This window comes from Micropterus salmoides, unplaced genomic scaffold, assembly GCF_014851395.1.
Source record: "Micropterus salmoides isolate LMB-PRFRI ecotype aquatic unplaced genomic scaffold, ASM1485139v1 Ms_hic_scaffold_20, whole genome shotgun sequence".
Classification (NCBI taxonomy): domain Eukaryota; kingdom Metazoa; phylum Chordata; class Actinopteri; order Centrarchiformes; family Centrarchidae; genus Micropterus; species Micropterus salmoides.
Window position 1 is genome coordinate 2,145,626 of NW_024041151.1, and position 12,490 is coordinate 2,158,115.

Here is a 12,490-nt window from a genome sequence, read left to right on the forward strand (position 1 = left end):
ACTATCCGTGTTGTAGCCATTACAGAAGCACATTCACTTTCAGATTTGTTAATATTATAATGTTATTTTTTTCCATCTATGTTGATTATGAAAAGTGAGCAGCATGAGTAAGACAGGATGCGCGATATATCGGGAGACATGGAGTGGCTCCGACATGATTAAACCACTTCATTACGTTCTGTTTTGTAGAAAGCCTTTCTTTAAAGTCAATTTCGTTTTGTAAATTGTATCTTAATTTTAATCAATTTTTCATCAACCACTTGCCTTGATTTAATAAATAAGAAGCAAATATAGCAGACAATATAATCATGAGGCACATCTCATAAATTACCGGAAACTCAGCATCTGCCTCGCAGACATCAGAAATATATCTCGGCTATAGAAAGCTTGAAATGTCTTTAAAGGAAAAGAAATAGGCTGTCTCTGATTATGGAATCCATTCTGTGCAACTTTGCAGCCACACTGACCCAAAAAACACTAGTTTAAATAAAAATATACACGCGTGTCACCGGATTTACAAATGCAATCTTGCTTGTTGCAGGCACACATATTATGTCCAAATAACGATATATTATGTTGGAATAACATTAGAAATAATCTAAAATAAATCTTTAAGAAATTTGATTGAATGAATGTTGTGCTTGTTCAGTTTGATAAAATTAATACTTTAATTGTGATCATTAAAATAACTGAATCGTGGCTAATTCTTGCTCATTTATTAATAGTATTTATATAATTGCGCAGCCCCCTGTCCGTGATGTGGCCCCCCTCAGCACCTGTGGTAAAAACATTTCTGCTCGGGTTTAAATCGGGCTCGGGCTCATAATTACAGTTAATGTGTCGGGCCGGGCGGGTAGGGTCGGGTGGTGGTTTTTGGGCCCGATCTAAGCTCTAGTAACGTCTATATGATGAGCTATCTCCATTTCTATATAGCTACCTAATCTGAATGTGTCAACTTCTAATAGTCTCGTGTTTTCATAGCTGCAAACATCCCAGAGACAACGATGAAAAGCGGTCCGGCGCGCCTGTCATGGTGCGTCGGAGGAGCTCAGTTTCTCAGTGAAGTGGCCTAAACTAAGCACCTGTTGAAGTTGGCAGCAGCTCGTTGAGCTGACAGCACAGTGTTCTTGGAACAGGCGTGGTGGTCCACATGTGTGTTCACTTCACTTTAGATTAACTGATGGTGATCAGTTAGTGGATGGAAGCGATTTCAGCCCTAAAATGGAACATTGCTGATTTACAGGTGTGCAGAGCTGTCGATGCTACGTCGCATTTTGTGTCGTCACGAAAAAGAAAAACGTTGCTTTTTGCAGTAGTTCATTATCTTTCTTTTCCAGGACACAGTTCCTCCTTTAATGCATCACCCGTGCGACAGACACACTCCTGTGAACGCAAGTCCTGTAAAGTACACAACCCCTGAAAGGTTGGGAAGTTCTCCTTTCCCGAATATGTACCGCACACCGACACAGAACTTGACAACAGTACTTTGAGTTGTGGGAAGAGGCCAACGGGCAACTGGCAGATGTCAAAGGAGCTCAGATGGCGGCTCGTTCCAAACACCGTGAGCAGTATGACTGCAATCCTGAGGGCAAAGGGGGAGAAAGAATCACACAGATCCCATCAAAGCCAAATAGAAATGACAGCAACGGCAAAGAGAATAGTGCTGCAGGACCAAGGCCTCCATACATGGGTCAGTGAAATGCACCCAGCTGATGACTGTTTGATGTTGGACATTTTTAGGAGCCCTTTGATTGATGAAAAGTGATTAAATGTCCTGTGCAGGTCACTGCCTACTCACAGCTATACAAACGATTGCAAAATGTGAGCTCCCCCAAAAAGAGCTGCAGATGGGAGACATTCAAAGAGGTGAGCTGTAACTAATGATTCTTTTCTGCCGATCACTTGTCTGGTCAATATAAAGTCCGAGGTGATGTCCTCAAAAGTCTCGTTTGGTCCACAACCTAAAGATGTTCATTTCCCGTCATGGAGGACTGAAGAAGCTAGAAAATATTCACATCTGAGAAGCCGAAATCATATTTGGACATTCAAAAAAACCAAAGAGAAAACAGAGAAATGACTCCAAATGATCCATCATGTGGTTGTCCTGGGTGATCTGTCTCTAGTGTTCCCTCACTTCCCTTTTTAATGAGCGCTCTTATTTTAGTGTTTGACTACAAACTACTTGCTTTGGGTGTGTGGGGGGGCATTGCTTTTTATTAGGATGCACTTTGTGTCACATTTTGTTTGTATGAAAAGTGCTATACAAATAAAGTCAGACGGTCTGATTGATTTAGCAGCTAATGGATTAATGTCGAACAGTATTACTTTTGTGGAGCTGACAATGAGGTAAATACACTTGAGATGATGGCAGGATGGTAAATTATGCCTTATTATGGCAAAAGAGCACTGCCTAATACGAGTCAGGAATGCTAACTTCAAGACATTTTGTCTCAAAATGCCAGTTTCTAATCTTATTTCAAGTAGGTGGTGGACTTAAATCTAGAACAGTGTAACTAAAAATGAGTTAAATACACTTGAAACAAACAGGATGGCAAAAAGATGCTACTTTTGAGGGGAAATACTATTTTTGAGCATCACAAGCTTATTATGAGACACATAACATCACAATACTAGTAAAATATAGCTAAAAATGAGTTTTCACAGCTAATAAGATAGCTGTGAAAACTCATTCACAGATAAGATCACTCTTATCTTGTAAGGCTTAAAATATAACGTCTGATTTCAAGAACTCTTACCAAGATTTTCACTTGTTCCATTGGCAGATTGTTTTTATTGTGTTTTGGTAGCACATCACAAGTGAGAAAAACCCCATAATAACTTATGAGGTGCTGCAGGATGTAACTGTGTGTAGTCAGCTCTGTTTCCAGCACTGTACCTGCAGGTGCTCAGTATTTCCAGTTTAATACAGACTGCAAACCAGAATGAGAGCACAGAATCACACAGTTGTGTTTAACATCAGAACATTTCATCCAGTTCCTCTGATTAGAAATGACTGAATATTGTTTGGGCTGTGTCTCTGTGGGTTCTGTGCTGTTGTCCTGTTGGTTTTCAGCCCAAAACAGCAGCAGCACTACAGAAGAGCCATCTAGTGGCTGTTGTCAAAAAAGCACCAGAGTTTCGTCTCTTTGCTTCTTTTCTTTGATCTGCACTGAATTTGAGTTGTGACGTGTGAACGCAGAATAAAAGGCAGATTTATTTTGTCACAAATAAACAGGTTATAGAGTGAAACTGAGTTTGTAACTCCCTTCTGCTGCATGGCAGACAGTAAACATTAATATAGAAATGTATTAATATAATAATAATGTAGAAAAGAGTGGAATATGGACACAGAGGAAGGGTCACACAGGGTGAACTCATATCCTGCAGAAATGTTGCTGATATCAGGTAAGAAAACATTTTCCCTGTAAGTTTCTGTAACAACATCATGTAAAACGTACAGTTAGTTAAGTTAGAGTGTTTAAAACAGTTCATAGTGGATTAAATAACAGGCTGATAAATAAATATGTGTCTTTGTGTTAACAAACTTCATCTAAATAGTTTGTTTACATGTAGCCGTTAGCTCACAAGCTAACCCCAGAGGGCAGACCGCTGTCCATCTTAACATTTAGCTCATTTCATTGGTCGTTACCGACACTGTCAGCCAATCAGAAAGGTAGAGGGGCGGGATGTAAGGAAACCCCATAGAGTGAGGTCACAGGATAGCGTGAGGCAGCTAACAGAGCAGCTACACGTTAGCTGTAAAAGCTGCCTGAGAGGAACTTAATTCTGCCCATTAAGAGTTTAATCCAGCGGCTAACGGACATGTTGGAACCTGCAGAAGGTAAAACCTCTGTGTGTGTTTCTGCTTCACTTTCTAGTGTCCCTAGCACTTCCTCTCTGGATACAACCGGAGCCTGATGCTAACCGCGGTCAGCGCGCTAATGCTATCAGCATGTATTTCAGTGCAGCAGCAGCTAACACTGCTGTGTTGCTAATATGTGTTAATGTTGTCAGCTAGTTTCCTCACAGCTCAGGGATTTGTGAGGAATAACTAAGTTAACCAAAGCACCTGCGCTTATTTGGTAGTTAGCATAGCAAGTGAAGCTCACGTGGGTCCAGACAGTTTAAATAAAGTTTGTTGAAGGAACGGTAAAAAGTGAACCTACTTTTAAGGTGTTTTCTGTGAATTTTGTCCTTTTTCTTTTTCCCCAGATGCACCAAGGATCCAGCTGATGACTGGTACTTTTAGTTTTTCAGCTCCTCCTGGGGGCTCTGAACAACTGTTTGTGTACAACTGCTTAATATTTGAAATACTATTTGTAACCCAGTGACAATACAGGGTTAAAATAATGTAAAAATGTATTAAAATAGCGTAATGTCCCTTTAGGAAAATCAGCCAATCAGGAGCGATAGTTCCTCCCCCAGCTGAACATGATTGACAGGTCACGACCCTGCGCGTGTGTATGCGAGAAAGAAAGAGGAGACGAACACGCTCGATGGCGACAGGAGAAAAGAGAGGAAATGAACAGATTTAAAGTTAACAGAGTGATAAAAGTTGGTGTATTAGTAAGCTAAAGAACCGACACAGAAGAAGGATAAGGAGGAGCAACCGGGAGTTTTCCTCCTCTGTTTGTCTCGGGAAGCTAGTGAACTGCAGGATGCTAATGTTGCTAACTGTGTGTGCAGCGCTACACTTGCCTGTAATTGTATCAAGAGTTCAGGGCTGTTCACGGCCGGGCGCCGTAGAAATTGATTTCTGACAGTGATACAAAGTTTTAATTAGCACCTGAAATAGTCAGCTGATATTTAAAGTGACCGAAGCGCAGCTGCATTTATGTTCACTTGCTTTGTTTTAAGGAGTAGCTGAGTGAATTACACAGCATTGCTATTGAAGGGAAGCTTATAAAAAATACTATGGTTTTATTTGAATGTTGTGTGTGGAAATGTTAAACCTTAATGTGTAAATTCTGCTGTGGGTAGATAAAACATTGTGTTTTCTGATAAGGCTACTCTAATTAGAGTATTGCATTGCAGCTACAGTTATGTGGAGCCTGTACGGCCGACAGGTTTCCTAATACAGGGAGAAGAGTAGCTTGATGTAATTTCTGTTGAGTTAGTATCAGCTGTTATTGAATAAGGTTGAACATGATATGTGGTTACTGTAGATATATGTAGATATTGAGCTGAGATTTGAAGTTGAACTGAAGTGTGATAAATAGGCCTGAACATGTGATCATTGAGTATTATGCAGCATGCGATGCTTAAATGTTACATGGTTGTTATGCTTTAGTGTGACTGTTGTACAACATCTAGATATATAGAACACTGTTTTAAAGTCCTGTTTGCAAAAACGGCTCAGGTCTTCTGCACAGAGCGAGAACTACTTGGAAGATCCCTTTTCTATGGACGGCGAGCCTCCCAGCGTGATCTTGAAGAGACGCAGACCAACTCATCGAACACTCCCCCTGGTGGTAGGAAAGTATCAGTCGCCTGAGCTGGTACACACACTTCATCCAAAAGTGCCAACTTTCCTCTTAAACAAGGAAACTGTCACAGAACTGGTGACACGCACTTTAACAGAGAACTATTGACAGTGGATTGACTAATACAGGAAGTGATCACAAACAGACTTTAACGACTACAAAAACACTCATTTATTTTAAAGGGCCCATTTTTAGTTTTCATGTATGTTGTGTAATTGTGTTTCAACTGTTACTTGCAAAGTAATGTGAGTAAAAGTTACTGGAGGATACCGCTGCAGCCAATCACAGAGCAGAACGTCCAGGAGAGGCGAGCAGGGGGCGGGGCCAAAGACAGCAGTAATTAATATTTAATTCTTATTAATAAGAGTGATTCCAAAGTTTGACAAAGCAGCAGATTTCTGAATGGAGTTCTGTGGCTGATTTCTGAGTTTGGTGACTTCATTTTGAGGCATTTTCATTGAGTTCCTGACTTTTTCTCTTAACCCGTTTAATCCCAAATAACAATTTGAGTACATATATTTTACTCCTTAGACCTTCCTAACACACACAAAGTATGGCCTTTTGATTTTATGTTGGCAGACATAAACTGTGCCTTAGAACAGCGGTTCTCAAAGTGGGGTCGGGGACCCCCAGGGGTCCTTATGGTGGTTCCAGGGGGTCCTCAGCAAAAGGGGAATAGTTTTCATCCATAAGTAACACAATTACTGTTTGGGTCTGGCTTTCATAAACTTTCTGTAATAAAACATCTACCAATCTAAATAAATATCTCCCACCAAAGACGTGCGTCTTAGCCACGGCTCCGTCACCACCCCTCTATTGACTTCTCAAACCGATTGGTTCTCATGAACATCTGTCTCCTCCTCCAGATATTTTACCTGTAGATTGCCGTTCAATAGTCTGCCTATCTCAGCCATCACTATCACAGTCACATTCAAATCCTACTCTTTCAAATGTAGGAATGATCGTTGCTCACAGCGCTTGGGGGGTCTCGTATGTCCAGGAGGTCCAACACATTGATAGTTTCAAAAAGTGTGAAAATAAACAGATGATAACTAGGATCACAGCCAAAAGCTGTGTGTTCAGTTGAAGCACTGTGTATACTACTGGTCACAACTGTGACCGTTAACAAATTTACACCTTATGAGCCAGATATATATGCAGGAGTATGATTCTCAAAACACATCAGTAGTAAACACTTAAAAGAATATATGTACAAAATATGTCAATTCTATCTGTTAATGAAGGTGTTTTACTTTTTGTAGTAGTCTGAGGAAGACATCTTCAGGTGTGCAAGCAGGAAGTAAACTAATCTGGTCATGTGACCTTTCACACTAGTCACGTGATAGTGATCAGTTTTAATCAAGACAATCTATTTTTTTTATTTAAAAGTTGAATTTCCTGCCCAAAGCCAACAACACACCTTTTAGAGCTTCAGTAATAACATAGAAAGACGCATTGGGATTAAACGGGTTAATTTAGTGATTATACTCTAAACACTAAGCGCCCTCTGACTAAATCACCAGTGAAACACACAGCGGAGAATAAAGTCCGACTGGCATCAGATCTCGTTCACAAAGCTGCTCATGAAGAAGAAGTATGAATGACGGAGCGGCGGAGAGAGAGGAGACAGAAACTCTCAGCAGTACGGCAGCATTTCAGCCAAAACAAGTTCAGCTCAAACGCTGTAAAGCAGAGCGGACATTTCCCGGCAGCACTACGGTGATGCACGAGCATCGTAAACGCACCCCGGAGCTGTGACGTCTAACGTTACTCCTGATGGGTAAGTTTCAGAGACGTTCCTGCTTTAGCCAACTGGCTATAATGTAGTATCCTAACGTTTGTTAGTTTACCTGTCGGGAAACAAAGTCTCATGGACGCTGCTGGCTAAGAAAACGCTGCTCCAGCTGTGTTAGCTAACGCGTTAAGTACAATAGTCAGTCAGTGAATTATAGGAGGAGCTACCCTGTCTCGTCTTCTTCTGTTTTTCCCCTCGCGTTGATCCTAGCGTTCGTTCTGAAGAGTAAAGCTCCTCCGCTTAACGGGAGCTAGTTAGTCTGTGTGTTGGAGTATATCAGTAATTAAGAGATTTAGTTAGTTAAATGGTTTAATTAGCATAGCCAGGACCCTGTCTGTGATAAACTATGATACATGACCTTCAGCGGGACAAAAAGAACCAACAGATGAGTCGACTACCAAAGTAATCATTAGCTGCAGCCCTATTTCATAATTAGCTTTAACACAATGCAAACTTTCTTTTCTGCAGCTGCTCGTTGTTTTCGTCTTCAGGAAGTTGTTGTTCGCGTTCCCCGGCTGCTCAGCTGGAGTCACTGTTCTGCAGCAGGTCAGTCACTTTTTACATTCAGACAGAATTAGATCTTTTAATTCACATTAAAAGTAGAGACAGAATAAGAAACACTAGCAAACTGACAGATGATCCAGAAACTGTGTCTGTGATATGTTGTTCTTAATGTTTGCTTTCATTTACTTTCTATTATCTTCATGTAAAGTAGATTTATAATCTGTTAAAATCTGAATCTTAATGGACAAAATTATTTAATTCTAAATCAGACATTTCAGAAACAGAAGAAATGAAGTTAATGTTGAAAAGAAATAATTTAAAGTAATAAAGTCATTAAATTTTTTATTCATCATTTATTTTCCGCTGTCTCCAGGTGGATGTGGTCGGCGTCGGCGCGTCTCAGAGACAAAGTTGAGGTGAATCCATCCATATAAGCCACGCCCACATGCGTCTGCATCGAGTTTCCACCATTTTGAGTTTTGTCCTAAAACTGTGAGCAGTCGTCAGCAGATGTGGGTCAGAACATCTCTGGACTGAGCCGGACAAAGGTCCTTTTTAGGATTTTGCATACAGGTTTGCTGCAACTGGCCTTTAAAGTCTGCTCAGACGCTGTGGGCGGGGCTTCTGTTACCAAAGCCGTCAGATCTCCTGAACGCTTTGTGCTGCCGCAGCCACATTTGGTGGACGTGTAGACATGATGTCTGACTGAGCGTGACGAGTTGGCGTCATCTGGCAAGTAGGTGGCGCTGCAGCAGCATCTAACTTTAATTCATTTGATCATCTTAAAGAAGTAAAACAACTTGTGAACACATCAGGAACCCTGCAGAGTCCTGCTGCTGCCATGTCTGACTATTTCCTCTTTTAGTTTGTGAATCACTTCCTGTCTCTGTGGTTCCCGTTCTTTGTCCTTGATTCTTGGCGTTTCTCAGTCTGCGTTCTTGTCTGGACTCGTGTTTTTGTAAATGTAAATGCTCCGTACTTGTATAGCACCTTTCTAGTCTTTTTGACCACTCAAAGCGCTTTTACACTACATCTGCATTCACCTGTCACACACATTCATACACTGAGCCTAAGTGCTCAAACGGAAACTAACATTCACACATTCATACACTGGCGGAACAGCCGCCAGGGGCAAATCGGGGTTCAGTATCTTGCCCAAGGACACTTCGACACCGACCTTCCGATTAACGGCAAACCCGCTCTACCTCCTGAGCCACAGCAGCCCCATAAAACGTCATCAGTCGCAGCCCGAGTACTGTTCCGGTTCAAAATGCCGCTTCTAGCCAGGTACAGTCAGATACCCGGACGTGTTCCTGCTCCGTACGTTTTACCCAGGATACATCGGGTGGTGACTCGTGTGGACAGCCGAGTATCCCAGAATGCATTTCGCACCACCAAGCAGCAGCAGCGGCGGTGGAGGAGAAGACTCCCAGCTGTAAGTTATAATACTGCTGTTCTTCTGACACTGAGTTCAGTTTGAAGAGGCTTTTAGACAGGAATATAGTTGTTTGAGCTTTATCTGTGCTCGATTTATCAAAATAGAGCTGAGATTAAAATCTGCTCCGTAGTTTTGGGAGATGTGAGGTCCCGCTAGTGGGGCAGCCAGGATCCCTCGCCAGCTAGCAAGATGAGCGGCGGTCGGCGCTCATGGTAACCCGCTGAGAACAGCCTTGGTTCAGCAAGTCTCTTTGAAATGTGACGCAGTTGAATCTCTGTAGTGGTTAAACATGAGATATAATTAGTTTGGGGTCTATCTAGGGGCCAATCTTTGCTCTCAGAGACTGAATCTGTTATTTGTGTCCAGGAAAACCGGTTTGGGTGAGGGGAACGTTAAGGTTCATAACTTTATATTTTCATTGAGCCACGTCCACATGCGTCTGCATCGAGTTTCCACCATTTTGAGTTTTGTCCTACAAACTGTGAGCAGTCGTCAGCAGATGTGGGTCAGAACATCTCTGGACTGAGCCGGACAAAGGTCCTTTTTAGGATTTTGCGTACAGGTTTGCTGCAACTGGCCTTTAAAGTCTGCTCAGACGCTGTGGGCGGGGCTTCTGTACCAAAGCCGTCAGATCTCCTGAACGCTTTGTGCTGCCGCAGCCACATTTGGTGGACGTGTAGACATGATGTCTGACTGAGCGTGACGAGTTGATGTCATCTGGCCAGTAGGTGGCGCTAGGTTCATAACTTTATATTTTCATTGAACTGGAACTTTGTACTGAGCGCTGATTTTGTACTTTTGGCCGAATCGATTGCTCGTCTTTGTTCCCTGTTGTACAAACCTGTTCTACTTGTTAGAAAGGCTGTTATTGTGCATTAAAACTAACATGATTTAATCAAGGGCCAGCTGAGGAACCCCGGGCCCTGATTGACTGGCGGGCGGCCAATGAGTAATGAGGATTGATTGTGAGTGCTTGTATCATTGGCTGTATATCTGGGGTTGGCTTGGAGCCAGATTTGGGCAGTCTCCATCCATGATGATTAATATCTGATTGAAGTCAGTGTGTCACTCCTTGTTGATGTGGGACTTTGTTCCCACTTCTGGCCTGGCCATAAATACCAAACAGGCCAAAGAGAAGTGGAACGAGCTGAAAGACAAGTCCAAGGTGACCTGCCTGTCTCTGCTTTGTATTATATAGCCAGTGGCTTCCTGAGAGGCAGTGGCCAGAGGAGAGGAGAGGGAAAGGGCAGCCACAGCTCCAGCAGAGAGAGACCACTTATCTTACCATCACATAGTTGAGGCCCCTGGCATCACAGGGCCCTGCAGCAGCACTAAGGGGAAAGGCTTTCTGTTCACACAGCATTTCTTCAGAATCCTCAGGGATGCAAACTCGTCACCTTTCCGGTGAGATTCGCCTCTCAAGAGATTTCAGAGCCAGAAGTGTCCTTGGCCAGAAACAAGGATGTCAGCGGGAGTCCTCGCATCCTTTCCATGATGCTGTCAGACACCTGGTATAACAGTCTGAGCCTGTCCGCGCCAAAAGGAAGCACTTTCTGTGGACGCCATTTTGAAGGGCGAAAAAGGGATCCAGGGCAGGAAGTGAAAGGCAGAATGGAGGAAAGCCCGTACTGTGCTGGTTATTGTTTCCTCATTCTGTCGTCCCAGGCATCATGTGTGAAACCTGGAGTCGCCCAGTTCATTCTGAAATTATGGCTGAAAACCTCTTTGGAGGTCACTTTGACCTTTGACCTTTGAGAAAGTGTCACCTACTCAGTGTGAAAAGCAAAGAGAAATTCTGCTGAAATAAGCAACTTCCTTAATTACTAAATGATTCAACGTGATTATGAAAGAAGATAAAACCTGAATAAAAAATGAAGGAAATTCCTTCAAAGCTAAATTATTCTGAAATACACCAAATGAATTCCAAAAAGGTGTTTTTGCTCCCATTTGTATAATCGTGCTGGTTTTTAGTCGGATCTGAGCTAAATGTGCTCCTGCTGCCAAACCATCGAAGGAACAAATGTTTTCAAGGTCCTGGAGGAGGAAATCTTTCTCTCTACAGAAAATGAGCCATGTCGACCACAAGGGGGCGCTAAAGGAAAGTCAGAAAGTTCATGTCTGTCTAACCAGATGAAGCTGGAGTCAGAACAGCCTCTGATTTTTAACGTTGGACTTTGTCTGCTCGCTACACGACTCTGATCTCTGTGTTTCTGTATTTTTCTCCAAACTGCACCAAATTAGCGTCAGCGGCCCTCGATGCCTCCAGATCTACAGATCCAGCAGCAGGAGGCTCTGGGACACGTTTCTTCTCTGATCTCAGGATTCACTTGTTCACGTGTCACCAGATGTGATTTGCACATCGAGTGTTGTGAAACCAAATTCAGAGGATCTGTGCCGACGCTTCACTTTTATTTGAATTTAATATAGAACAGGACTCGGCCGACATTGTTCCAGAAGGACTTCCAGATCGGCCTGGGTCGGCGCGGCTTTGCTTCTGAATTGTGCCGGGTGTTTGGACCCAGATACTTAGTTTTAAAATGAAACTATATATTTGTGAGGACTTTTTAAAGAGTGGCGTCTTCAGTAGGAACCAATGGGCTTTGTAGCGACAAGCGGCCCTTCTGCAAGGAAAGCCCGCTCTCTCGGGTCACCAACTCCGGGCGCCCTTAGCGCATTATGACTTCAGATAGCACTCAGGAAAAAGGGCGACCTCTGATAACGAGCTAGTTTCAGTACTAGGTACTGGCCTGAGCGTCTGTACTGAATGTCTGACTCCAGATTCAGAAGTTTCCTGGTCAGCCACTTCACTCCTCTCTCACTTTAGGTTGCAGAGAGTAGGGCCCTGAACACATCACCTGGAAGGAGTTCCTTAAAGGAGCAGTTTGCTGCTGATCTGTAATGAGCTGTGTTAATGTAGGCAGTGTGGATGTTAAAGTAGAAGAATACTAACTTACCAGTCCGGAAGAGGAGGAAGAAAATGAAGACAAAAAGAGACGAAACTCTTTCTAGTTTCTTCAGGCGTGCACCCAAAGAGAAACTGATTTATTTTCAACAATGCAAAAACAGAAGCCCCCAAAAGTTCCCCCTTTTTCTCCTCTTTCTTCTTTATTTTCCCCTAATTCTTCTTGAGCTCTGGGGTCAGCAACTGAAATAATAATGGGCAGGAAGGACCTCAGCCCTTTTCCAAACGTTCATTGGCTGCTATAAGTTAGCCATCACACTGATTGGTTCTTACATTCTGACCTCACATCCTCCTCTTCTTTATAGGTA